This window comes from Meles meles, chromosome 8, assembly GCF_922984935.1.
Source record: "Meles meles chromosome 8, mMelMel3.1 paternal haplotype, whole genome shotgun sequence".
Taxonomy (NCBI): domain Eukaryota; kingdom Metazoa; phylum Chordata; class Mammalia; order Carnivora; family Mustelidae; genus Meles; species Meles meles.
In genome coordinates this window covers 66,076,774-66,104,497 of record NC_060073.1, presented here as the reverse complement: position 1 = coordinate 66,104,497, position 27,724 = coordinate 66,076,774, and the positions used below count along the sequence as shown (strand labels likewise).

Here is a 27,724-nt window from a genome sequence, read left to right as displayed (position 1 = left end):
CAGCAGACATTGGAAATGGTTGTGTAGGATTTAGCAGAGGATTATCCTTTCAGGAGGCATTAGGTGGGATAGATTTTGGTAGCAAGGGAAGGTCTGGTGCATGTAGTTGACTGTGCTGTATGGTGCAGAGCTGATGTGAGAGGACATGGACCCATAGCTCCAGAACCTTCCACTGTCGTGTCCTTTGTGTGTCTGGAGCCCTGGTCCCTTTGCACATGGTCTAGGAATAAATCAGCCAAGGGTTAATTTCATTTGGCTTTTGAGTCATATTCTAAAACCCTAGAAACCTCCCCATTTTGTAGTAACTGAAAAAGGTAACATTGCAGGTACAAATAGGGGCAAGTGGCTATAAAAATAACTGAAGTCAAAAATGTATTGTGTGGGGTCTACTTCCTTGCCTTCTAGTTTTGGGTCAGAGAGCCTGACAGTCACACAAATGGATTATTCCCAACAGGGGCTGGAGAGGGGGTCTTTTGGAAGACAAATGGTGTGAAAGCCTTAACAAAGACAGAAATAGGTGGCAGCCAGTCCTGAGAGTAACCATGCACACAGTCACACAGTCTGGGCTCCCTGCTTGTCCTGGCAGAGAAGGCTGCGTGGGATGGGGGTTGGTGCCTCTCATGAAGAGAAGGCGGACGGACAGCCCACTTCTGGTTGTGCTGTGGCCAGCTGGGCTGGGATCGTGTCCATTCTGCCAGGTGCTCTTCCCATCTTGTGTCTCACCATGCCTGGTGGCAGGCTTCCTGTGAAGGGGTGTTGCAGGCACTTGCTGATGGAGCCCTTGCTGACAACCTGCTTCTTTGCTGGGCACCGGGTGTATAAAGATGAATGAATTCAGAGGTGGTGATGCTGAGCGGTAAAGATCATGGTTGCTAAAGGCCCATGGCCCTGCCTGGATTCAGGCAGAAGCTCTGTCACTTACTTGACCTTGGGCATAGTACCTGACTCTCTGTGACTCAGTTTCTTCATCTGAAAAACGGGAGTCCTTGCAGGATGTGTCTTCCAGGGAGGCTGTGAGCATGAAATAAGCTAGTATATGGAAAGCCTTAAATAAGCTCATATATATAAAGCATTTGCAATAATGCCTAACTCATAGCCAGTGTTTTATGCCTGTTTTCTGCTGCTGCTGTTATTATCATTATTCAGAATATGTTTACCGAAATTGCACTCTATGTCAAGTCCTGTGCTGGGTGCCGTGAAAGGAGAAGTGAATGGGACATAGCCCCTGCCCTCACGGACTCCCAGTCACATAAATGCCTACATGGCAGGAGGTGATCTGAATCTGAGAAAGATTCAAGTGAAGTGCTGTCAGAAGTCATAGATGGGAGGTATCAAGACCCACTTGATGGACCAAGGAAAGCTTCCTGGAGGAGGGAGCACTTGTTGTGGGCTTTGAAGAATGGGAGGGATTTCTCACGTGAGGACACCAGGGTAAGGGTGTGTATCCACCCTGCCTTGGAGGAGTTCTCCTTCTTCTGAGAGCATGTGGGAACCTGGAAAGGTTCAGAAACTCACAGTGGGCCCTGCCTCAGTAGAAATAGCCCCTGAGAAGAAAAGAATACTGAATAATGTCCGCTACTGTGAGCATCATGGAATTCGGAAGAGGGGGAGGCAGCAGAAGCTCGAGTTGCCGGAAATTCTTCTCACAGGTGGGTTAGAGAGCAGGTGCTGGAGGGGTTTGGATTGTTCCAGAAGAGGAACAGCATGAGGAGAGGTGCAGAGGCGGGAACGGGCAGAACGTGGAGAAGGACAAGGCGACTTGAGGAGAGGGCAGAGAGCACACGCTGGGAGGGGAGGCGGCCGGTTTGATTACAGAGAACCTGGAAGGGTAGGCTCCACTCTTTGGCTTTCATCTTTAAGCCGGAGTGTGGCAGGTGAATTTGATTTCACTCTGAAGGTTTTTATGGGCTCATAAAAAACGACATATCGTGGGCTTGTAAAATATTAGCCCAATCGACAAAGTAGGATTAAAAGGTCCAATGGAGGTGAGGCTGAGGAAATAAATAGTATGTTCGCTGTCATTGTTCCCCTCCATGCCTCTGCTGCCTCCAGCACTCGGCACCCAGCAGCCCTGAAGTGAAAACGGTGGGGACCAGGATGGGGAGGCCAAGGCACGCCCTGAACTTAATTGTCATCCCAGAAGCCCTGTGGATGGTCTAGGCATGGAAACCGAGTCACAGGAGTTAGGTCGGTGTGGGACGTCAGGTTCCTTACTCCAGGTACCTGCCGCAACATTTATGACGCGAGGGAATTCAGTGTTGGATGCAGGATCTTGTCTAATTAGAAGCTGGAAATGCCCAGGGCATGCACTCAGCAGTCAGAAGGGTGTCTGTTGTGTTAGCCATGACATTTACAAAGCCCTATTCGTAGCCCATCTTAACTGCTATTTGAGCTAGTACTAGTAGGTTGAGATGTGTACCAACCTGAGGACTTCTGGCTTCCAGCAGGCACTCTCTAAACCAAGATTTTCTGGAGGGCAACACATAAATGTAAATAATGTTTTAAAAATAAAATCTGAAGAAAACTGAACGGAACCCTTTCTCTCCTACCCACTCCATAGCTATAGTGACTGGGCGTTGGGGGAGGACTTTGGGCTTCTCTTCTTCCTTTTGCATCTCAATGCTTTTCACAGGGAGTATCAGAGGGACCCCTGCAGTGAACCCCTTCTCTCAAGCCCCCAGACCTGTGGCAGCGGCAGGGCTAGCGGTACCCATGGGGAAGTCATTTATTTAAAGCTCCACCCCCTGCTCCTCTGCCTTGTTCTAAAATGGTTTAGAACCAGCAGGATGGAAGAAGTTCATTGCTAATTACAGTGGTGACTTTGACAGAATGGAGGAAACTCTGGAGATGTGTGGATTGGCTTTGGTCCTGCGTTCTCGCCTTCTTGCCATGGATGGACCTCCCTTTCCTCATTCCACACCTGTAAAGTAGATGCACCAGCTCCTTCTAAAGCTCCTGGGAGCGAAACAAGGCCGTCTGTGAAAGTGTCCAGTATGGAGCCTGGCACATAGCGGATTCTCCATAGCCACTTAATTTGCCTCCCCCTTTTGTTCCCAAGAGGGATTATCAAAATAACAGTGCTCTTTCCTCACCCTGGTTTTGGCTGGTCTTTGATGAAATAGACCAAAGTCTCTATTTTTTCTTGGACTCAACCAGTTGGCACGTTGACTTGATGTCAAGATGGCATATGGTGAGCTCTCCCGTAGTCTTTATGGGCAACCTCCGTATGGCTCCGTGAGAGGGACTTTCACTGTGCATCATTCCTGGCTCCATTCAGCAGGGCTTTGCAGAGCACTCCCATGTGCTGGGCCCTGTGTGGGGCTCTGGGTAGGCCAAGCTGGGCGAGGCAGGGCCATGCAGTCTGTAAGTCCTAGCTGGCTCGTGGGGTAGACACCTCCACCAGCAGGCATGGTCCTCTGCACCGTGGGCTGTGGCCGACAGAGGCTCAGAGGAAGGAGTCAGGGCAGGTCGCTAAAGGCAATCCAGAGTTGCCCTTGAAGATTATGGAGCTGGAGATGGCTGGGGTGAAGGAAAGGCAGCATGGACAGCAGCATGGGGAGGGATAGAACATGAAGCATTCAGGCCACAGTGAAGGGCTCTGTTAGGGTTTTCAGATGAGGAGACTGATGCTGATAGAAATCAGAAGTATGTGTGTGATGAATGTGACCCTTGGCAAGTCTTTTCTCTTGCTGATGTCCCCCATCCTCCAAACAAGGTCCCTTCCACGACTCTCTAGACCTGTGACTCAGCCTACAAATTTGCGGGAAGCAGGCTTGCATCTCTGTCTGTTTATCTTATCTTCCTATTTATATTTGGGAGCCCGTTTCTTCTTCTGTTAGAATTGCCTGCATTACCCGCCTGAGAAGCATCTCTGTTTACCTTGATGTGCTGTGAGCATGATCCAGGGTTATTAATAAAACAAGGCAGCCTCACAGCAGTGAGGTGTGGGAAGCACAATTTTAGGATCAGCTGTCTCTGTCTGGGGGGCCTCGGCTGCCCTAGCAAGAATGCCCACCCTGCACAGGCACCATCTAACCTCCAGGGCCTGGACGAAGTGAGGACCCTCTTGGCCTATAAGGGAAGACACTGACCCCCCCAGGCCGTGGAACTCCCCTACCTATAAACCCCAGAGGCTGCAAACTGACAGCCTATAGACATGTTTTGGGGGCTCACGTCCCATTTTAATTATTGAGACATTTAAGGGGTGCCTGGGTGGCTCAGTTGGTTAGGCATCTGCCTCTTGACTTTGGCTCAGGTCATAATGTCAGGGTTGTGAGAAGGAGCCATGAGCTGGGCTCTGAGCTCAGTGGGGACTCTGCTCGAGATTCTCCCTCTCCCTCTGCTCTTCCCCCTGCTCAGGAGCATGTGTGCGTGCGCATTCTTTCTCTAAAATAAATACATAAATCTTTAAAGAAAAAAAAGACATTTAATATAAAATCCAGGACATTTTGCTAAAAATAAGGATTTTCGCCGTCTCTTAAAAAATGCATGCAGCAAATTTGCATGCATTGTCTACTAATACTTGAATGGTGGCTGCCCCTTTTAGGAGGACATGAGTTTTTGAGTTTGCTACAGTCCCCACTCCTCCTTATTAATGACCCCTGTAGGCATTCAGATTTGCCAGCCTGGACCTTCCCCCTTCCTGAAACCCAAAATTCATATCCTTTGGTTTCCCATGAGGCAACATCTAGTTATCACTCACACATTACTCATCTATGCAGATACAGAGCCCAATCCAGGTAACAAGGCCGTCCTGTCCTCACAGTAGCCTGCAGAAGTGGGTGCGATTGTTCCCATTTTACAGATGAGGAAACCAAGACTGAGAGAAGGGAAATATGATCCTGGGTAAGGAGTTTGGAGAACGCTGCCCTTGGGAGGTGGCTCAGCGGGATGGCCAGAGCGTGGCTGGTGGCCTATATTAGAGTTTGGTATCAGTTCTCACTCGCTGGGTATCTGTGCAAGTCTCTGCCCCTTGCGGGGCTCCAATTTCCTCCTCTGTAAGTCAGGTCACTGCCCCAAATCAGAGGTTATGTACGTAAGCACGGGGAGTGGAAGAAGTTAGCATTTTACCCGGTTGTGAATATAGGCAATAAACCACAATAGTGTCAGAAGTCTCGGGGACTCTGTTATCGGGAAAAATCGGGTATTTTTTGTGTCCCATTATCATTATTGGAGATACCTCAAAATATATTTACATTCACAACTACTTCAAGGTTATGAGCATTATTAGACCAGCCACCAGATTTGTTATAAATCCTGACTTTAAAAACAAATAAAAATATCACTGTATCACAGGTGTATCATTTTAACATTTCGATAACCATTTTAATGCAATTGGCTTCCAATGTGATCGTATGGGTGGGGGTTTTTTTGGGTTTTTTTTTGTTTGTTTTGTTTTGTTTTCTCTTTTTTTTTAGTGCATTTAGGAATATTTTTCTGGGAAAGGGTCTATAAGGTTCAAGAAACTACCAGAGGGTCTGAGAGACAAAAAAAAAAAAGGTAAGACCATTCCCCAGATGATCTCCAGGCCACTGGAACACCTGGGACTCTGGGCTCCATGAGTATCAGGCCCAGACCTGCCTCCTGCCCCTTCACCCAGAACACTATGTCTACACCTGTGGCAGCTTCTGAGGCTGTTTCCGGGGGGCCCAGGCAGCCTGGTTGACATTCAGTTACGTCAGACAAATGTACCCAGTTCGTTGGAGGCTGAAGATGTCAGAGTAGTCAGTAGCCTGGAACTGGCTGGAGGAGAGGGGATGGGGGCTCCTGGCCCCTGACCCTGAGCCCTTCTGCCTTGAAGAGTGCTGCGGCTCTCTGATCTCTGGGCCTGCATATGTCATGGCTTCCATCTTCTCCACTTCAGTTTTTTTTTTTTTTAAGATTTTATTTATTTATTTGACAGACAGAGATCACAAGTAGGCAGAGAGGCAGGCAAAGAGAGGAGGAAGCAGGCTCCCTGCTGAGCAGAGAGCCCGATACAGGGCTTGATCCCAGGATCCCAGGATCATGACCTGAGCCGAAAGCAGAGGCTTTAACCCACTGAGCCACCCAGGCACCCCTCCACTTCAGTTTTTCTCTGCAGATCTTTGCATGAGAATTCAGATCTGGAAGCCCTGGGTGCTCCTGGGTCTTTTTTTTTTTTTTTTTTTAATTTTATTTATTTATCTGAGACAGAGACAGAGTGAGAGAACATGAAAGGAGAGGTCAGAGGGAGAAGCAGACTCCTCATGAAGCTGGGAGCCCAATGTGGGACTTGATCCCAGGACTCCGGGATCATGACCTGAGCTGAAGGCAGTTGCTTAATCAACTGAGCCACCCAGGTGCCCGCTCCTGGGTCTTTTGTAGGGGAGGAAGCTGAGGTACAGAGAAAGGCAAGTCTCTGCACGACGGTCACACAGTTTGTCGGGTCAAAGGAAGTGCAAGAATGTATGTATCTTGTGCCCATTTCCTGGAACAGGAGGACCCAGTTCTTGGCTCACCAGGGGGCTGTCTTTTCTTATGAGGGTGAATCTTCAGTTTGTTTTTTCTTGACCATACCTGACCAGCATTTTTTTTCCTCCTGAGACCTTGTCTTCTCTTCTTCTTCCTTCCTTTCTTCTTTTCCAGTCATTTTTTTTTTCATTTATTTATTTTTTTAACAGTCCAGGTTCTCTCTTAAGAGTTCCATCTGGTCCCTTAGGGAGCTGCAGTGCTGTATTTTCAGACCCCTCCCACCCATCAGAAGGGAGGTCATTAGTGGGCTAATTCCTGAAATCTCTATGGAGGCCACTGGAATTTACATTTCAGCTTTGACCCTGGAGACAGAGGAGAAAGGTCCAAGCTTACAGCCTCATCATACTGATTATTCGTTCATCAAATATTGCTTGAGCCTCTGTGTCAGGAACCCCGGGGCTGAGCAGTGAGGGCAGATATAGCAATGGACAAGATGACAGGCTCCCTGCCCACATGGGGCCTCTTTTCAAGACAGACACTGAACAAGTAGTTCAGTCATGCTGAGTACATGTAACAAAAGAAGAACCGTGGATAATAGGAGAAACCGGGCAACCAGGGTTAGGCAGGTTAGGCCTTTCAAAGTTTGTACCGTATAGGCTAAAACCTAGAATGTAGATGGCAATTTGCTGGGGAGGTTCTAGGAATTGGGGCAGCATGTGCAAATGCCCTGAGGCAGGAAGAAGTATGTGTTGATGGAGGAAAGAGAAGAGAATCAGGAGAGAAGCAGATGGTGATGTTGCAAGGACAGACAGGGCCCAGAGATGAGGACCTTATAAACCAGGAACTGGGTTTGAATGTACTTGAGGACAGTGGGAAGCCACAGAAGGAAGACATGATCAGAGGTACCTTTTAAGACCTTGTTTTTTGTAAAAGAAGAATCCAAGAGGGTGACAGGTAAAGTAGGGAAGTTACTAAGTCTTGTGATAACAACCATGAGGAAAGGTGGTCTTTTGGACTGAAGTGTTACCTGATTGCTAAGGACGAGGGAATGGGTTTGAGAGCTCTCCATGAGATGGGTAAAGTGACTCATGAGCAGGAAAGAGTCAAGCCCAGAACGACTCTGCCTTCTTCCCCCTGATCTCATCCTGGCAGGACAAGGAGCCCCTCCTTGGTCACTGTGATCCCTGCTGATGCTTGGTTGCATGCGCCTGGCTTCTTCATTGCTCGATGCCTGAAATTGTTTGCAAAGCTGAGCCCCTGCGGCCAGAAAGGCAGAGGAAATAACTCCCCTCCATTCATTTAATCCATCCCGTCACTCAGGTCTTCTGTACTGAGCCTCAACATGGTGAACTTCACTTTTGTGCTCCCTTCCCTCCCAGAGTTCATGACTCCGAATAGTCACCCAGATAAGTCCATAACTATGAACTATGAGAAATACAAGATCAAGAGCAGACGTGACATTCAAAATATTTAGCAATCCGAGTGCATGTGCACAGGCTCGTTGGAACAGGTCTCTGCCATCATGCCCAGTGGGGGCCTGGGGGCCTTCCATCTGCCACATATGCCTTACCTTGTGGATTGTGGGGAGGAGCTCAGGTCATGGTGGGATGCATGCAGGGGCTTGGGGGCGGGGACTGCACAGTGATTGGCATGAATGTCCTTCATCATTTTAACCTATGGCACAACTGTCCTGCTCTATACCTGCTGATCTGGACTGGAGGTCTGAGAAGGCTTCCTGGAGGAAGTGTTTGAGCTGAGATCTGAAAAAAAGGTCTGTGAAGCTGGGAGTAGCGATAAAAGAAACAGTGTGTAAATGCTCTGAAATGGGATGGACAGTAGGGTGTTTGAGAAATGAAAGGGGCAGGACATTCGGCGAGAGGAGGCGGAGCTGCCAGCAGGAGCCAGGCTGTCCGGCCCTGGGAGCGGGGGAGTGCTCACATCTCCTATGAGCATGGGATACAGGGAGACCAGTTGGGGGTCTACTGCAGCAGCTCAGGTGAGAGTTGACTGTGGCTTGGACTAGGGTAGTGGAGGCAGAGGTGGCCGAGATGGTGAGAAGGTGACTAAGGGGAGGGTTAGAACCAGCAGGGGTCCGTGATGAGTTAATGTGGGGGTGCTATGAAGGAGAGGGGTACGGGGGGTCAGCTAGGTTTGTAGCTTGTGCTGCTGCTGGTGGAAAGTGGCGTCACTCACTCAGATAGGGACCAGCAGAAGAGGACCCTTGGGAGATGAGGGTTGAGCTGTTGACATGTTAAGTTTGAGGATGGCAGGTCGGTCCAAGCACCGGAACGCAGGCTTCTGCTTGTGCTCTGCTGCTCTGTGTAATTGGAGCGAATCACTTTGCCTTTCTGAGCCTCCACGTCCTCAGCTATAAAACTGGAAAAGTAAAACCTGCTTTATAGGGTTGTTGTAAAAGTTGTTACAAACATGGAGGGAAAAGCACCTCACATGTTATAAGCACACGGTGACCATAGGCAGTCATTGGTAGCGGATGATTTTAATTAAACATATATGCTCAGGAATCTTATAATATCCTGCTACACGGAGACACATCTGGTGCATTTTGTCCTTTATGAGAATAAAACTTGTAGTCCGTGACACGGGTGGTGGCGGTGATAAGGAGTCTGTTTCCCTGGCTGTTGGAAGCACGTGAAGCGGCTGCCTTCCTCATTTGGGGGCTGGTGTGTAGAGGGAGGACCCTTAAGCTCCAGGGCAGGTACGTGGGCTCTCTTCCCACCCAGCAGCCTGAGAGCAGGTCCGGTGATCTCTCGGAGCCTCAGTTTCTTCAGTTGGGAGACGGGGATGTGATAATACATACCTTGCAGGGTGGTTCTACAGCCCACGCTGCCAGGCGCACAGTGGTGCCTAATAAAGGTCACTGCTTTGTTCCTTCTTATGTGGCTGTGGTTCCCGCGGCTTAAGGAAAAATGTAGAAAGTGACATCAGGCCTCTTCCAGCAGGGCCTCAGCCCCTTTACTGCCTTTGCCTCTTGTCACCTGCTCCTTGTCCCCTGCGGGGCAGCCAAAGAAGGCATCACTGCTGTCTGCACCCCCGCCTTCCCTCAGCCTCAGATGCCCTTTCCTCCACTCTTTGTCCATCGACTGTCTTCTTCGTCTCCAGGGTCCAGACAAGTGCTGCTTCTTCCATGAAGCTTTTCTGATCTTGCCAAGGAGAATCCACAGCTCCATCTCTCTTGTCCCTGCAGCCCTGTCACTGGGCCCGCCCTTGAACACTCAGCATTCAGCTTTGGGTTACAGCACGGGCCAGTGTCCTTGACTGTAATCCTCTTGGGCCCATGACCTTGTCTGTTGCAATCTCATACTACCTTCAGATCTGAGCACGGGTCCACACAGAAAAATAATGTAATATTATAATAATATTAATAATTGAATGAATTTGGCAGAGAAGCAGCTCAGTCACCATGTAGGCCTGGCGCTGTGAGATGGCCCAGGGACTGGAAGGCCAGTGTGCAAGACTGTGCTGTCCCAGCGGTGTCAGAAGGGAACAGGTTGTTTTGAGATGGAACGTTTTGCCATTGCTGTCAGAAAGTAGCCTTCCCAGGGCATTTCCAGAGCAGCCAGGCCCACAGTCTCTTGTAACTGGGTCACTGCAGTTGGGCTGTTCTGGGAGCTGGGCAAGGCATGATTATGGCCTCATGAATGAAGTTAGGGACCCTCCCCTTGGGCCTGGATCAGCTGCCACTCTGTGGCTCTCCCCATCCCCGCCTCATTCCTAGCCTCACCCCTTCCATCCAGCCTCATGGCAGCTGGAGTGCTTGATCTTAAGGACAAATCCGGCCCTATGATCATCCAGCTTAAAAACCTGTGATGGACGAACCTGCTCTTAGAACCTGGCCCATGAGGCCTTCTAGGCTCCAGCCCTGGATCCATCTGTGCTCCCAGAGGTTTCACTTCTCCTTCTGCTGCTGGTGCTTCTCAGAATAGATCCACATTCCACACTCCTGGCTGTGGACCTTTCGGTTTTGCAAACACTGTGCTCTGGAGTCTTGTTTGAAGCCTGCCTCGTCTAGTCCCACCCCACTAAAACTGAACCCTTCCTGGCTGAGTCCCACTGAGATTGCCGATACCCCCAGTGGTAATGCTTGTACCTTTTAGTGCTGGGGTCTTGTCTAACTGACCATCTTTAGTGGTAGAAATCATGAAAGCAGTGGGTGCTGACCAAGGCTGACCAGCAGGCCCCTACTAGGTGATTGAGAAACGCGCTTCCCTAGGATGCTCACAAGATTGGGAATGGGATCTCTGCTTTGCAGATGAGGAAGGAAGCTCAGAGACGTTAAATGGCTTTCTGTGTGTCATGCAGTCATCTGAGTCAGAACCGGGCTTCGCTCACGGGTTGGGCCCATGCTGTCTCTGAAAATCTTTCTGGCCACCAATTCCAGTCTGGGTCTGACACACAGAGTAGATAGCCAGGGATTGCTTGTTGAACAAACGGGCGAGCATGACGGTGCTGGAGGTGGGGTGGACAGTGATGTTTCAGGAAGACCTGACTTGCTTGGATATTAAAAGTTACAAAGCCCTCTCACATGGCTCTGATGGGCCTGATTGAAAAGAAATGATGGTCTCCTACCTCTTGGATTCTTATTGGACTTTCCATGCTTTTAGGTAAATCCTAAAACCATTATTATCTCTCACACAACCCAGAAAGCTGCCTCGTTCTGAGAGCAGCTTGGTATAGCGTGTCCCTGGCTTGGGGCACCTGCAGAGGACGTGGCTGTGGGGAGGCCGTCTGGATGAGGACACTGCTGGTCTTGCGGAGGCCAGTTAATGCATCAGGGTGTCACTCTGGAGCCCACCAAGCCGCGGGAGGTTGTTAGGTTGTTAGGGCCAGGACCTTGTGGCTAGAGTACAATTTTCTCATCCTAAATTGCTTCATACCTGAAATGCTTCATTTTTGCAATCTCACACACGCACAAAATGAGATCTAACCGACAGAGAGAAAAAGGAGCAAACCTCCCGACTCTGAAATACCCAGAAGAAAGCTAAAGTGAACATGTTTTGGGGACCTAATCAGCAGCAGAAGTCCAGGGGGGAAAAAATCTGAGCACCAACAATGATGAAGCTGGAAAATGCATGATCCTCAGGGGAGAGCGCCTCCTTGCTCAGGCAGCTGGCGGCAACCTGGCCAGCTTTGCCTGGGTCAACAGAGGTTGTTGAAATCAGCTCCCCCGGCTGAAGAAGCGATACACAGAGCTCAGGAAGCATCTCTGAGCCTCGGAGTTGCTGGAACCTCGTGAGCAGGGACTGCCAGAAAGGTGGCATTACCCTGTGCTGTCACCAGCCCGACTTTGTGGGTCATTGGTGTCCTTCCCTTGCAGGTCCTGACCCACTCAGGCCTCGAGTCCATCTGGATACAATGGGAAACCTAGCAGGACTCAGTCCTCCCTGTGGGTGGAGCCTGGAAACTCAATACCCTTTATCCAACCACAGAGTGCTTGGACCATGTGCCTCAAAGGAAAGCTCCAGTAAATAGCGAGAGGGGCTCACTTAGTGTGGGGGTTTAGGGCTTTTCGGAGGAGATAGTGTTTATGCTGAGAAGCCTGAAGGATAAATTTGGGTTAGCCAACAAAGAAAGAGGAGCAAACAACTTTCCAGGCAGATAGAACAGCACATCCAGGGCCTTGAATTAGGAAGAAGAATGACCCATTTGAGGAACTGCAAGGAAGTCAGTGTGACTAAGTATGGAGACGGAAGGGGAGATGGTTGTATCAAGAGGGACCCAAGCAGCACAGAAACTGGGTCCCGGAAACAGCCTTTTTGGGCACAAGTGCACACTCTGGACTTTGGATTTGATCTTGAACGGGATAAGAAGCTGTCAAAGAGCTTTAGGTTAGTGGCGATGATTTGATTTGCATTAAAAAAAAAAAATCCCTCTAGTTTCTGGGCAGTGAGAGAATTGGAGGAGAGGATATGGGCAGCAATTCGGAGGCTACGGTGGAAGTCCAGGTGAGGGGTGATGGTGGGTCAGTGAGGGTCATGGTGCTGGAGAGGGAGAATTGTGAGCAAGAGCAGATTTAAGGTCTACTTAGGAAATAGGAATGGTGGGACTTGGTGACTGGTGGGGAGAACATGCAGGGAGGTGTCAGGACAGGCCTCCAGACTTCTGGTGGGGCAGCAGTACCTGGTAGCGCCATTTACTGTGATGGACCTCACTGGAAGAAAGCTAAAAATTAGAGTCAAGGCAGAAGGCCAATGGCAAGCTCTATGTACCAAACAGAAAAAGGCTAACACCCAACCAAGCGATGGGCAAGGGGCTGTGAACATGCCTTTCCTAAAGAACTGCAAATGGCCAAGAGGCATAGAAACAGGTGTTCAACTGATACCCAAAAACACAGACTAAAATAACTAGGCTCCATTTAACTATCACACTGATAAAGATAAAAAAGCACATTAATGCCTAAAACAGATGAGATCATGAGGAATTAGCATGCCTCTATGCTGCCAGTGGAAATTGAAAGTGATACCGTCTTTTGTGGGGGGCAGTTACAAATTTCTTAAAAATGTCAAGCAATTGAGTCACGATCTCAGGGTCGTGGGATGGATCCCCACCTCGGGCTCTGCGTTCTGCGTGGAATCTCTTTGGGATTCTCTCCCTCCCTCTGTCCTGCCCCCGCTCCCCTGCTCATTCACTCTCTCTCTCAAAATAAATAAAGAAAATCTTTTGTTAAAAAATATCAAGCAATTGGTGCACCTGGGTGGCTCAGTGGTTTAAGCCGCTGCCTTTGGCTCAGGTCATGATCTCAGGGTCCTGGGATCGAGTCCCACATTGGGCTCTCTGCTCAGCAGGGAGCCTGCTTCCCTCTCACTCTCTCTGTCTGCCTCTCTGCCTACTTATGATCTCTCTGTGTCAAATAAATAAATAAAATCTTTGGAAAAAAAAATATCAAGCAATAAAGGGGAGCCTGGCTGGCTCAATCAGTAGAGCATGTGACTCTTGATCTCCAGGTCATGAGTTCGAGCCCCATGCTGGGTGTAGAGATGACTTAAAAATAAAATGTTTTAAAAAAATGTTAAGTAGTGGGATGCCTGGGTGGATCAGTTGGTTAAGCATCTGGCTCTCGATTTCAGCCCAGATCATGATTTCGGGGTCCTGAGACCATGCCCCACGTGGGGGCTCTGCAGTCAACACGTAGTCCGCTTGGGATTCTTTCCTTCCTCCTCCCCCTCTCCTTTCCCCCTTAGCTTCCACCACTCACTGTCTCTCTCTTTCTCTTTCTCTCTAAAATAAATAAATAAAATCTTTTTTAAAAAACTGTTGAGCAATATAATCTAAGTATACAATCAAGCAACAACACAGAGATATATGTACAAAAATATTAAAGTATTTCCACTAGTGAAAAAATGAAAACACCTGTATGTTCATGAGTAGGGATTAATTGTGCCTTTATGTGACCCTTTAAAAAAGATAAATATTAGTGTGTATAATAGGATCCCACTTCGTTAAGTGTCTGGATGTGGATGTATGTGAATGTGCTTGGGGACATGCATGCAACAAGGGTTGGAAGGAAACCCGTCTAAAATCATACTGCTAGTCGTAGGTGAGTTTTTATTGTATTTAATGAATTTGGGTAAACAGAAAAATAATACTTTAGAAGAAGAAGAAAGAGTAACTGCTTAACAGAGACTTTAATTAAAGTGTTGCTGGAAGGGAAGCCAAGTGAGGGTGACTCATCCTGACACAGGCTGGTGGGAGACTTCATGGAAGAGGTGTTGGCCCAGGAAGAAATCATTGCTTTCCTGTGTCTGCACAACTTTGTAGCTTGTATTCATGAAAAACAGGAACTCTCCAGAAAGTCTGAGCCTCTTCTGCAGGCCTTTGAGTCTGTTTGCTCTCTGGTCATAAAAAATTCATGCCAATTAATTTTAAACCAGATGACAGGAAACAGAAGCTTAGAACTCTGGAAAGATGCCTAATACCCAACACCCAACACCAGCTTCGATCCGTGCCCAGTACAGTTGCTCCGCTGCTTTCTCCCACTTCCCATGACTTACTTGGGGTCTTATGCTCATTTGCAGTTGCAGTGGCATTCCTGGATGTGATGTTATCAGCAGCCCTTTCTGTTTCCTTGGTTACTATCTTGGATCTTTGAATAAAGAATCATTTTCACTTCACATTTTCTAAACTTGGTTTTAGAAATTCTGTAGCTTCTTACCCAAGTGCCCTTTTGGGAACTTAAATATGCATTGATGCAATCTAGTCACTTTATGGAAAAGCTGGCGACCTAACAAAACAGGGTGACCCTGCCTTGACTTGGAAACAGAACTTAATTGGGACCTGATGACACAGAGTTGCAAACAGGGGGTGTGCAGAGGGGCAGAGAGGAAACTGAAAACTCAGAGCCCAGGGCTGGAAGTGAGCAAATGGGTGCCCCCAAGTCCCAGTTCCTTTGGTTCCGGGCTATGCGACCTCAGGCAACTTTCTTGACTTTCAGTAAGCATTAGATGCTTTTGATGTTTCAGCTTAGAGATAGGACAGATTTACGTTCCAAGTCTGGCTGCAGCATGGTGAGGGACCCCGAAACCAGCCTTCCCAAGAAAAAGTAGGGGCATCGCTGGGAAGTGCAGAGACGAGCATTCTAAACTTCAAAAGTTATTTATTTTAGTGAGTATTAGAAAGAAAACATAAAAAACAACACTTCAAACCTATGACTTCATAGAGATTTGTATATAGAATGGTCATGACTAAAAATTCCTTTAAGCTGTTAGCAACCATTTTTGCTATTAGAGAATCCATTTGGGTTGAAAGACTGCCTTTCAGTGGGCCTTGGGTTGGGGGAGGAGGGAATAAAGTGCAGCAGAAACTTTTTAAGAAAAAATCCATTAAAATAAATTTAAGCAAAAATGGGTATCAACTTGGAAAAATTAGCACATGATAGTAGAGGGTAGACATCACTGCGACAAAAATTGGGCAAGGGGTGCCAACATGATTGCACTGGGTCTTGGATGGACCTTAGGACCTCCCTGAGTTGCAGTTTTCTTGCCTAGAAGATCTCCCAGGGTGGCTAAGAGCCTCAGGAGATAATATCCATAGGTATTATCAGCTCAACAGTATGGACCCATTGTCACGTAATAGGGACTCAAATATGTGTTTCTTTTTTTTTTTTTAATTTTAATTTTTTAAAATTTCTTTTTCCTTAGCCTCATGTTTTTAAGGTAAAAGTGATCTCTGAGATGGGCCAATCTGGTTTCCTTATTATGCAGATGAGGTAACTGAACCCAGACTCTAGGGAGACCAGCCCAGGGCCCCTGCTGTCACTGGCTTCTCCCTCCCCTGGGCTCTGCTGTGCACAGTGCCTGCCAGACACCTGACCAGGGCCCGGGAGTCTTGGAGAAGTTGACAAAGCTGATGTCAGAATAAAAAGAGTTAATAATGTGGATAATAGTCATGGTGCAATACTGGGGATTCCAAGGGGGTCAGGGGGGAGCATGAGGACCTGCGTGTGACTTTTCAGTTTAGTACACTTTTGTGGTCCCTGCTCTGCAAGATGAGGAACTCTGTGCATTAGAAGAGAAAAAAATTGAAAAAATACCCTAAATGGTGAGAACAAGTATGTTGAGGTGGTGACATTTTTGTTTGCTCTATTTCTCCTGGCATTTCAGTGGTCTTACATTTTTACATTTAATGAAAAAGCAAAATAAGTGCCAAAATTAGGAAGGGCTGAATTTTCTGAACTGAGGGTTGAACATCATCGACGCCCTGTGTGATACATAACTATTAATTATCACACTTCATTTTTGCTCTAATTCCTTTCCAGCCCCTGACCATTAGCAATTTCCCAGGTATGTGGGATCATAAGCTGCTAGTAACTGATACAAGGTATAAAACCTCTGATGCATTTTAGTCCAGTGGTCTCAAGGGATTAATTGTGATCATCTCCTTGTTTTGCAGATGGAAAAACTGAGACTCAGAGAGGGCTAGTGATCTCCTGGACGCTTGGTCAGTAGGTAAGTGATAATGCTGCACGTAAGCTGGAAACAAGGAATACTGCTGATCTCCACCACCGAAATCTCTGCAGGCTCATTGTCCCGATCTCGTGACTTTTCTGATGTGTGCAGTTCAAGAGAGGAAATAAGATGCGTTGGTCTGAGGCATTGGGATATGATTTGCACCATAGTTTCTGTTTGTTTGCACTGTTGAGTTGGAATGTTTAACAAGTGAGTTTGTGAAGGCTTCCTGGGCATTGCCTGCCCGTGGTGGATCTTCCCGGGGAACTGTAGGGCTCATTAAAACCTGCCCTCACTGTGGCTAGTTTGACATCACTGACCCTTCCAGAGACCCAAGAGTTCAGTGCATCTAGAACAGAGAGCCTGGGACGAGGGGGTGAGGGGAGCCTGGTTTCTGTCCCACCATCAGCTCTTCTGTGACCTTGAACAAAAGCCACTTAACTCACAGGCTTACTGGTTCTTTCAAATCACGTTTCCCCCAGAATATTTGGTGCCAGCCTTCTGGGCCAGGCACTGAGGATAATGAGACATACAATGCAGGCTTTGCCCTGCGGGCACTCGCAGCCCAATTTATGAGCACCTCCATTTCCTCCTTACTGTCTCATCATGAAAATCTGTAACATCTGCTTTGGAGTTTACAGTCTGTAGGGCATTTTGTGATCTTCCCCCAAACTCCATAAGATGGAAAGAAGCTGTTTTTGCCATTTTGCCAAGAAGAAAGCCATGGCTTGGGGAACTTGGCAAGGCCATACAGTGAGGAAGGGTTAGAGCTGACCTTGAACCCTGATTTCCTAACTCTAAAGCATTTGTTTCTGGTAACAGCAAACTGTTCTACCTGATGATTTTAGCCTTTGAACCCTACCCCTTAGCAGTGAGCAAAGCACTGGGGAGACCAGCACCAGGAGGGAGCCCATGCTGGTAGAAGGGTACTTTTTGACTAAGGGGTACTTTGTTATATCTAGCTGATTCTTCCAGAAACCATTGCCTTTTCTGACTGAGCGTGAAGGCAGCCCTGGGCTCTGGGTAAGTTGATAGCCAGAAGAAAAATTACGCCCCCAGTGGAGGCCCAGGGCCACCTCCTCCAGGTGGCTGGTACTCAGCATATCAGAGCAAATTCGCCCTGAGCCAGAAGAGCTGGGACGCTTTCTTCCGCTGTAACCCTAATGAATGCTGTTGCTTCCCACCAAAGCTTGATGGTCCTGGTAGCTCCGGCTTTTGCAAGTTGCCTGGCCCCAGGCAAGACGTGGGGAATGATCTGGATTAGAGGCTGTGCTGTTTGTTTGTGGGGATGACAACTTGAGCATGAAGCTCTTGGGCTTCCTCAAAGTCTGCAATTTCAAAGGGTGTGTGAATAACCTCAGGGACCAGGCCGGGTTTTCTGCTTTCCAGTATGTGTGTGTGTCGTGAATCGTGGCTATCCTTGATGAAGATGCACTGACACGTGTGTGATATATGGGATGTGTGGGATTTATAGAGGGTTTATATGTGTGAGCGTGGGGTGTGCAGTCTGTAAGGAGTGTGTGTGTGTGTGCGTGCGCGTGCACGCGCACGCACTTAATCTCTAGGAAGCAATTTATATGAAAAAAAGAAACACTTACGGGTGTAATTTTTCAACAGAACCCAGAAATGTGCTTTTAATAAGTATCATTAAACTCTTATATTACAAAGGGGAAGCTAGCCTTTCTTTCATCCTGGCTTGGATCACACAGCTCTCCCTTGCCCTGTTCTTTGGTGTCAGATAAAAACTCTATTTGTAGTGGTCTCTCCAAAGCTGTTTCTCCCCCTTCCTGCACTCCCCCTCCCCTGCCCTACCCCGCTGCTTGTCTGATCTCCCCGCTTGGACCCCGACACAGACAGGGCTGGTGTCAGGACTGACAGATGATACCTGCGGGTGTGCCTGGAATCTGAGCGTCCCGTGTCTCGTGTTGTTCCAGCAGGAGACTTTAGGGTCTTTGTTTAGGAGGTGCTCCAAGCCGAGAGGGAGATCGGAGCTCCTTCCTTTCCCGGAGGGTCACTTACAGCCAGCGACACCCGGCAATACTGTGTGTGTGCAGACCCTTTCCTTTATGGATTGGGTTTCCCCTTGTCTGACATGGGAGGAGGACAAGCTCTGCTGAAAGGTAGGTTTCGCTGTAGACTGAAAGCATTCTGCCAGGTCTCCTAAGAAACCTGGTTCCCAGAGTGATTATCTTTCCTGAGCTAGGAGTGAAGTGCTCTGTGACAGGAAACTTGGCAGGCTTAGCAACAGGCTTATCAAGCCGTGCTGCTAGAATGTTCATTCGTGTAAACAGGTCTGAGTGGGTGCGGTTTTGTTCCTTGTGCACGGGCTCGGTTCTGGGGCCGGTGTGTTCTGATTTGCGCGGCTCCTTTTCAGAGGTAGTACGTTCTGTAAGGTACGCAGTTCTACCTGCGTCGTCATTGTTCACCCCTACAGTACGCAGCATGGGGGTACTCGGTGGGGGGTTGAGTGTGCAGCAGGGGGATGGCCAATGTTTGTGGTCTGTAGAGAAGCCACTGGCTGCGGGGGGCAGAGTGCCCCAGGTGGGGGTACTCATGCCTTCTATAGAAGATTAACAGGCCTGCATTTGACTCCTAGCTTGGGCTCTTACTGCACCAACACACTCAATTTCTCTTCGTCCTGGTGGACCTGCCCTACTTGGAATATTCTGCCTAGTTCTTGCTGGCAACTCCACTGGAGTGGCCAGCCTCTGGTCCCTGTGGCTCCAGCCATTGGCTCAGAACTGGCCCCACACCAGATGGGCTACTGAACATCACAGTGCTGCTACACATCCTGGGTGGATGTCCTTCCTTGACCTTTACACCAAGCCAGACAGACCCTCCAGGACTGGGACAATAGCCAACGTTAGCTCTTCCAACACCCTTAATCACCCTTAGTACAAGACATTTATCAAACACCTTACTATGCGCAGGGCACTATGGTAACATCTTAGATATACTTTCTTTTCTCTAATTTTTACATCCGTGTTTCCAGATAAGCTATTTCAAAGAAGTTAACATGCCGTAGAGGAGAGTACTCAGGTACTGAGTGATAATGCTGGGATGTGAGTCCGGATATTTGGACCAAAAAGCTTATGCTTTTGTCTTACATAATGTGTATAACACACAATGGCTAGCAAAAAAATGGTAGTCATCTTTTAGTGACGGTGCTTTTAAGTCATTATTAGTAAAGCATTTCTCGTAGTACATCCTAATTGTTGGCTGTGGTCTCCTCACACTGAATGGTGAGGTTCTTGAGGGCAGAAACTGGAACCTTAGCCCCCAGCAGGATACAGAATCTATGGCAACTAACCATAAATATTGGAAAGATTAACTGTATTAACAATGACCAACTCTCCTGATTGCTGACCTTGTGCTAGGCAAAGAGCTAAGTGCTTTGTATATTTTATTTTGCTTACTTCTTAAAATAACAGTATAAGATAGATACTAATAGTATAACCACTTTCCACTAGAGAAAACAGAGGCTTGAAACATTTGGGTAACTTTTGCAGGTTATCCAGCTGGGGGGGGGCACAGCTGGAGGTGGGAGACCGGCTGACTGACCCGAGAACGTGGTGCTCAGTCGCCACGTTCCACGTCTCCTGGATGTTCTGGCTTCCCCTAGATGTCCCAGTGGACCACAGAGCCACAGCCCATGTCCATGCCTCCTCCGGTAATCCCTGAAGCTGTCACTCAAATCCAGTGCCTGTGGACCTGGGGCTTTAGGAAGTTTCCATTCGGGAGGGACAAAGTTAGTGAAGGCTGGGAGGCCACAGTGATGTGTCAAAGACAATGTGAAGAGCCACTAATAGCTAACAGGAAAGTAAACTGCGTGTATAAGACATAAGTGGGGCAAAGTCAACATCAGTAGGCACAGCCTTTTGAGGTCCATGGAGAACAGCGGTGAAGTGTTGCAGTGGCACTTTCCAGGGGAATTTCTTGGCTTGGCAGCTATGCCTGCAGACTCGTTGGCGGGTGAGGCTGGGTAAGGGGAAAGGTCTTTGTGCATTGCTCTCAAGGGAGGGCTTCCCTTCTAGTACCTTCCCACAAGACCTCACAGGCCAATGATTTATTTCATCATGTGCAGCCTCATCTTATGCAAGCCGAAGAAATGGTCCTCCTCCTTCTTGCCGCAAGATAATTGACCCCTTGTGACTCTGTCCAAAAGCTAGCAGGGACATGTGTTTTTAAGGGAAAGGTTAGCCAAGCACCAGGGAGGAGGATTTGAGCTAGGGAAGGGGGGGCTTGAAATGGCTCTGGGGGCTGCCAAGGCAGGACAGGGATTCCAACTGTTGACTCATGAGCAGGCCAGGGCTCCCTCCGCACCCCTCCAGGCTACATTTCGTGTCCCCAGAACTCCAGTGAGGTGCACTGGTGCCCTCTTCTAAATGCTCAAACAAGGTCAACTGCTTTGCGAGATGCAAGTGAACACTCTGCAGCCAAGAGAAAAGCAAGCAGAGAGACAACAGGATGACACAGCAGTGAAAGCCTTCATGCTTAAGTCTTTGGGTGGGCTTGTGGCTTTGCTCTTCTGGAGACTGGCCCTGTGCACCCCAGAGGCAGGTGCTACTGGGCCTGGGAGCTGGACCTGAGGTCCTTAACTCTTTCCTCCATAGCAGTGGCTTGGAAACCATCATCGGCAGAGCCCTGGGGGCCCCATGGACTTCTCCCTGGGACTTGCTTTGGAGATAGGTGAACAGTTCTCTGTCAGCACCTGGGCCCCCACCCGCTGATCCTCTTCTGGGTCCCACATTGGGCTTCTCTGTTGCCGAGACTGACGTGCGCCGTCATGACCGTTCTAATGGGTTGCTGTCTGTATCATATCAGTTCTTAAATATTTTGAATTTTACTTCTACTCACAAGCCTTCCTTTGTGCAGAGCCAGAATGCCCCATACCAGCCGTGTCCTGACTCTGGCACACTGGGCTGCTGCCAGCCTCTGAACTGCGGCTGCACGGAGCTGAAACGGTTTTCACTTTTGAGAATGGCTCGTGGTACTTCTCATCCCTCGCAGGGCCTCAGATTCACCCACCTGTCACTGGTCACCCAGGCATGTGGGGCTTGGCAATGTGCCTGTCTTTGCCACTGCCACCAGAGTGAAGGCCTTAGTGTTGCTGTGGTTGTAGAACTGGGAGTAGGTGGTGGTGTGTTCAGCCCTGGTCTCTGGTGAGTCCCTCCAACAGGCAGGCAGTGTGCTTTCCTGCCTGCCTGGGGACAGGACTTCCAGACTCACTTAGCTGTGCCTTTAGGGACAAACTCCTTCCTCCAAAGAGAAGAATATGCCAGCTTCTCTGGCAGAATTCTTTGTGAATGCTTTTCCTGTTCTTCCCCTTTTCTTAAAAAAAGAGCAAAAGGCATGGCAGAAATAATGTTACAGGAAAGAAAGCTCACGTACTTGGGACTTGGGCAAACAAAGATTTCTGTCCAGGCTCTGGTCCTCATTTGCTGTTTGACTTCATGGAAATGGCTCAAGTTTCGGGCCTCAGTTTCCTTGTCTGGAAGATGAGAAGGATGGCAAAAATGACAACAGACATCTACCGGGGGCCTGGCAGAATTCTGAGCACTTACATGACAACTTCCCTGGTGTAAGTAATGTTTGTCCCTCCTCACCTTGCAAAAGAGAACATTGAGGCACAGAGTTACAGAGTAACTTTCCCAAGGTCACACAGCTAAATGGCAGAGCCCATACTCAAACGTAGGTAGCTGGGAGCGCAGCCTGTGCTCCAGACCTCTCCAGCTCTATATCAGGGCTGTGTAAGGACCAACTCCTGAGTAACGTGGTTGGAGCTGAGGGTGCTCGTCTGTAAGCCAGCTCTGTTCTACTCTTGTTCTAGAGAAAAAACCTCCTTCCATTCACTGAGTACACCACGTGCTGGGTACTATGCTATGTGCTTTACACTCATGGTCTCATTTAAATTTTCCAATTTCTCCCTCTCTCTCTTTTTAGAGAGCATGTGTGCACATTTGAGCAGGTGGGGGAGAGGGGCAGAGGGAGAAGGAGAGCATCTTAAGCAGATTCCATGCAGAGTTCACTTGGGGCTCGATCCCTGGACCCTGAGATCATGACCTGAGCTGAAATCAAGAGTCAGACACTTAGCCGACTGAGCCCTCCCATGTACAGCACGCCCCCCCCCACACACCCAATTTCTCTTTTTAATATTGTTCCAGTTGGACAGATGAGGGGACAACAGAATGGGTAGCCTTGTAAGGTAGTGAGCTCTCCATCAAAGGAATGATCCAAATAGGAAGAAGATGGCCCCTTGGTACGGCTGTACTGGGGATTGTGGCCCTGGATTGTTAGATCATCCCCTACATTCCACAGTGCTCTTCAGTGCGTGGCTCAGGATTTGAACAGTATCAAGTCCCCAGGATTTTACCAGAGTAGAAAGGGGAGATGAGAAGGAGTCCCCTGAGCTAATTCCAGTATTTCAGTATTTTCTAGAAAACATACACTGACCCCGAGAGAGAAGCAGAGGCCAGTTAAGTGGTTTCTGCCTGTGGCCGGAATCTGTATGACTAGCAGCCAAGAAACCCAGATTCTAGTCTTGGTTCTGCAATTTGTTGAGAAATCATTTACTCTCTCTATACCTTTTATTCAAAAGAAATAATGGTAACTCTAAAGAGTTACTGCATCTATAAAATAACACACACACGTAACTTGAAAGCATCATGCCAATGAGAGCTATTAGCGTATACTGCTCTCTCTCTTGATGACACCATCAGTTTACAACAGCTCCAAGAACTGAATCAGGGACAAACGCTGTCTCTGCTAGGGTTAGAGGCTGGGAGGAAGTGTGACTGAACACAAGCAGAATGGAGCCAGCCCTCATTTTAGATTAGAGAGACTCCAAGCTTCAAGCACAAATCTACGTCTACATAGACAAGGAAAGAAAGAATGGAGAGCTCACCTTTGAGTTTCCTTGCAAACAAGAGAAAAAGGGAAAGCTGATAGAGGATGTGTTCTCATTGACTAACTAACGCTAGGTCTTTGGTGAGGAATAAATGCAGATGACGAGCTCCTAGCTAGGCATAGAGGGCTAGAGCTTGTGCAGGAATGGGAAATGCTTGATGCGTTAGGCTGGCTTCTTGGGACCAGACTCCAGGGAGATGTGCGTGCAGAGAGTTTTGTGGGCTTGCCTCCAGGATCAGCACTTGTAAGGGAAGTAAGAGTGGATCACGGGGGGGAGTTGAACCTCAACGCATCACGACACGGACATCCACTGACCCCACGGGCAGCGCTGGAGCTGGGATGGCCCTTCAATCACTCCACGTTGAATCTGGAGGAGTTAGTCTCACTGCCCTCCGCAGCAGCTGCTGTGGGCTACCCCTGGGTGAGGCAGCTCTCTTGGCTAAGGGCCATTCCCAGAGAGGGACTCCACCAAGAGCTGTCAGCAGCCAACCGCAACAGTCCCTGCACCTGGAGGAATGAGTGCTTCGTCCCGAAGGGCTTGATCTGGGCAGCACATCCCAATATCCACCACACACAGCATGCGGGCTGCTCTTCCTCCCGCACGCTGACCGCAGACCTTGCTCACTAAAACAGCTCTCTTTACCACCATGCTCAGATGAGGCCTCGGAATTTTTTTCAAATACAGTGCTTCAGATAAACATGATCAATCAGTTGGAATTGGCTGGTGAGAAGGAACCCACTTGCTACCTTTGGCCTCTACATCTGTAGGAGACCTTTATTGATGGTGTAATAATAAGTCTCCAGTGTTATGATTGCTCTTCCAAGATCGAACAGTTGGCAAACTGTAGACAGTTTCGCTGACATGTCTAGTGGAAAATGTGGATCTTCTTGTCCTCTTCTTATTATCTGCTCTGACTGCTGTGTCTGAGCTCTGACTTGTTTTCCTTTTACCCCTACTAAATGCAGTTTTCCCTAGGATTCATTTCCTTTTCGTCTCCCTCTCCCTCCCTTCCCCAGCTGTCTCTCTTTTTCACCACACATTCTTGCATCATCTCATCCATTCTTAACCATCAGCCCTCCTCAAGCATCCTTCTCTCACCTGATTTTCACAGTCCCAGTCACCTGCCAACCCCGTCCATCTGATTAGCCTGTCTGGCCTTCAAAACAGCCGCACATGACATCTGGGTTTAGCTGGTGAAAAATGCTTCTAGATGCTTTGAGAGGCCAGGATGCTTTCCGAGGGTGAGACATTTTGCAGGAGAGGACTGGGCTTTCTCTTAGGTCTATAGGCTCCCTAAATCTGTGTTCTTTCTTTTATACCTTTGGGACACTTGTTGGGGCGATCCCTTGATGACTCCGGGTCCCCCTTGTCATTGCATCTCGCCTGGCCGAGAGCTCTGTAGCCCTCATTTGTAATCCTCTAAGTTATCATGAATCACCGCAGAGCGCTGGTGGACACCCTCCCCTGCTGGGTGGGTTCGAGACTCTTCTGTTTTCCCTGAATAGGGTAGTTAGGGAGCGCTGGGTACAGCCTGGTCCTTGGGCCTCCACTTGAAAGAACTCTGCAGACGTTGCAGCGGGGAGGAGCCATGGTGATCACAGACTCACTGTCAGGGTCAGGATGGGGCTGGCCCTGAAGCCAACAAATGCACTTGTTATGGCTTTTGATGAATGAGACCATGGTCGGTCCAGCTGGCCAGCCATCGATAGTCTGGCAGCATTGCTGAGGACCCACTTGGGTCTCTGTGCTGAATGCCCGGGCTCTCTCATCTGTCATCCTGCTCCTTTGAGGAAGTTGCATTTGATAAAGGGAGGCCTTTTGCTGTCACCTGAGGTCCAGTTCCATCAAAACCAGGGGCCAGTTAGGCTGTCATGAAGGAGGACTGATAGAGGCCCCTATTCTTTGCCAGATAAGCAGCTAAGCCCATGGGATACAAAAATAAAACAAGTGGTTCACCCCTTCATCCTGAAAATGCAAACCGATCAGTTTTTTGTTTGTTTGTTTGTTTTCATGTTGTGTAAGTGAATGACATGGGTCCCTGATGCTGTGAAGCTTCTGAGCTCTTACAGGCACTGTGTTGATTCTGCCCACTGCCCTTATGACTATGACGTCTTTGCATAGGGAGAAATTTGGAATCCTTCTGGTGAGTGGAAAGGAGGCTCACTCCTCTCTGATACAGGTTTTCTGTGTGGTATTGGGCAGGGCACTTGACATCTTCGGTCATCTGTGATACCTCAACGTCAATGTAGAAAGAGGCCACTGCAATGCATTGAGAGCCTACTACTGGGGAAGCTCCTTGTATAATGCCCTGTACACAGAAGGTGCTCTATAAATGATACTATGTTTTCCTTCCCCACCCCCAGCTTATGACTTAGTGAGATCAGTGGAGAAGTATTTATCAGACATTGATGACCTACAGAGCTTGAGTATTTCCCCCAAGGAATGCTGTAAATCTTTGTTGGGTGACCCACACCTGAACTGGTTCCTGGGTCTCCATCTGGCATGTTTCTCAATGGACCCCCAGGGGCACAGTTTACATACTCAATATCTCTAACCAGCCCAGACTTGGAAAGAACTCCTCTTCATTTTCTCACTCCACCCCTCCCGGTGTTCCTTTTTAGTGGGGTTTAGCCAGGATTGCTCAGAAGAGGTGGCAAACAGAGAAGGTCCTGTACCATGAGCTGGCTTTATGAAAACAGAACACTCTCTTGACCTCTCTAAGACTTGGTCTTCTCATATATCAAGTATGGTGGTAATACTTTCCTTGCTGACATTCCCTGAGGGCAGCATGGGACAGTACACATGAGACATGCTACAGAACAAACTCGTGATCTGCGGTAATGGATGTTGTCATTCTTCTTCGGATTGCCATCTCTTGACCCGGCCCCAGTCCCTCCCAACACAAGCTTCCAAATATATTTGGTCTCTGCCGATAACTTGTCCAGCAAGCTGTTTGTGGGTATCTTTGCTTTGACCCTTCTCAATGAACTTGTTTTGGTTATTTATGTCTGTCTTCTCTTAAACTCTAAGATATTTAAGAACTAGGTCCAATCTTAGTTCATCTATATCCCTGTATGTAACAGATGCTCCATAATTATTTGAATAAATAAATGAAGATGAAAGATAATGAACGCTGTGGGTATTTGCCACATATGTGCTCTGCGTATGTAAGGCCTCTTGGGATCCTCACAGCGGCCCGACGAGGTTGGTATTATTCTACTCCCAAGAAAAGGAAATCAAGACCCGGGGAGGTGAAGCCTTATTCAAGAGTACACAGTCTAGTGGGGCGCCTGGGTGGCTCAGTGGGTTAAGCCGCTGCCTTCGGCTCAGGTCATGATCTCAGAGTCCTGGGATCGAGTCCCATATCGGGATCTCTGCTCAGCAGGGAGCCTGCTTCCCTCTCTCTCTCCCTCTGCCTACTTGTGATCTCTCTCTCGCTGTCAAATAAATAAATAAAATCTTAAAAAAAAAAAAGAGTACACAGTCTAGTGAAGTCAGAGTGACTAGCAGAGTGAGGCATGACAGCCTCAGAGCCCTGGGTTCCCAAGCTGGTTGTCTTCTCTACTGGACTGTCCCTCTCTCTCCCTCCTTTTTGCTTGCCATTGCCAGACAACATTAAAACAACAGTAACAGGAAAAAAAATAAAATTACCTTCCATCTCACCACTTCTAGCAAGTCAGCTGTTTCCACTTTCCACATTCCCCACAGTCTCTTTCATGCATATGTTTTTTTTTATAACAGCATTATTGAGATATAATTCACATGCCATGAAATTCACCCTTTCAAAATTGTACAATTCAGTGTTTTCCAGTATATTCACAGAGTTGTGCCATGATCACCACTATCTAATTTTAGAACATTTCATTATCCCCCAAAGAAACCCCATTTTCATTAGCAGTCACTCCCCATTTCCTGCTCTCCCGACCCCTGCCAGCCACTAACACTACTGTCTCCCTCCATGGACTTGCTTATGCCCGACATTTTACTTAAATAGAATCATATAATATGTTACCTTTGTGTCTGATTTCTCGCTTTAGCATAATGTTTTCAAGATTCATCCATGTTGTGGCATGTATGAGTACTTCATTTCTTTTTATTGCTGACTAATTCACGTACACGCATACACCCATGCACACACATACACACACACACACACACACACACACACACATACACACCCATTTCTTTTTTTTTTTTTTAAAGATTTTATTTATTTATTTGACAGAGAGAGAGAGAGACAGTGAGCGAGAGAGGGAACTCTAGCAGGGGGAGTGGAAGCAGGAGAAGCAGTCTTCCTGCTGAGCAGGGAGCCCGGTGCAGGGTCATGACCTGAGCTGAAGACAGATGCTTAAGGACAGAGCCACCCAGGCACCCCCGCCCCATTTCATTTGCCCGTTTGTCCATGGATGGCTATTCGGATTAT

General features: G+C 48.2%; 1 protein-coding gene across 1 annotated transcript in view; it reads left to right on the top strand.

The window, feature by feature from the left end:
* Positions 1–2,099: 2,099 nt before the first annotated feature.
* TENM4 (teneurin transmembrane protein 4) overlaps positions 2,100–27,724 on the top strand; it is a 593,562-nt gene continuing 567,937 nt past the window's right edge. Inside the window, exons 1-2 of the mRNA XM_046016487.1 lie at positions 2,100–2,219; positions 16,339–16,394. The gene's annotated coding sequence lies outside the window, so the exon portion shown is untranslated. The remainder of the gene's footprint in view (positions 2,220–16,338; positions 16,395–27,724) is intronic.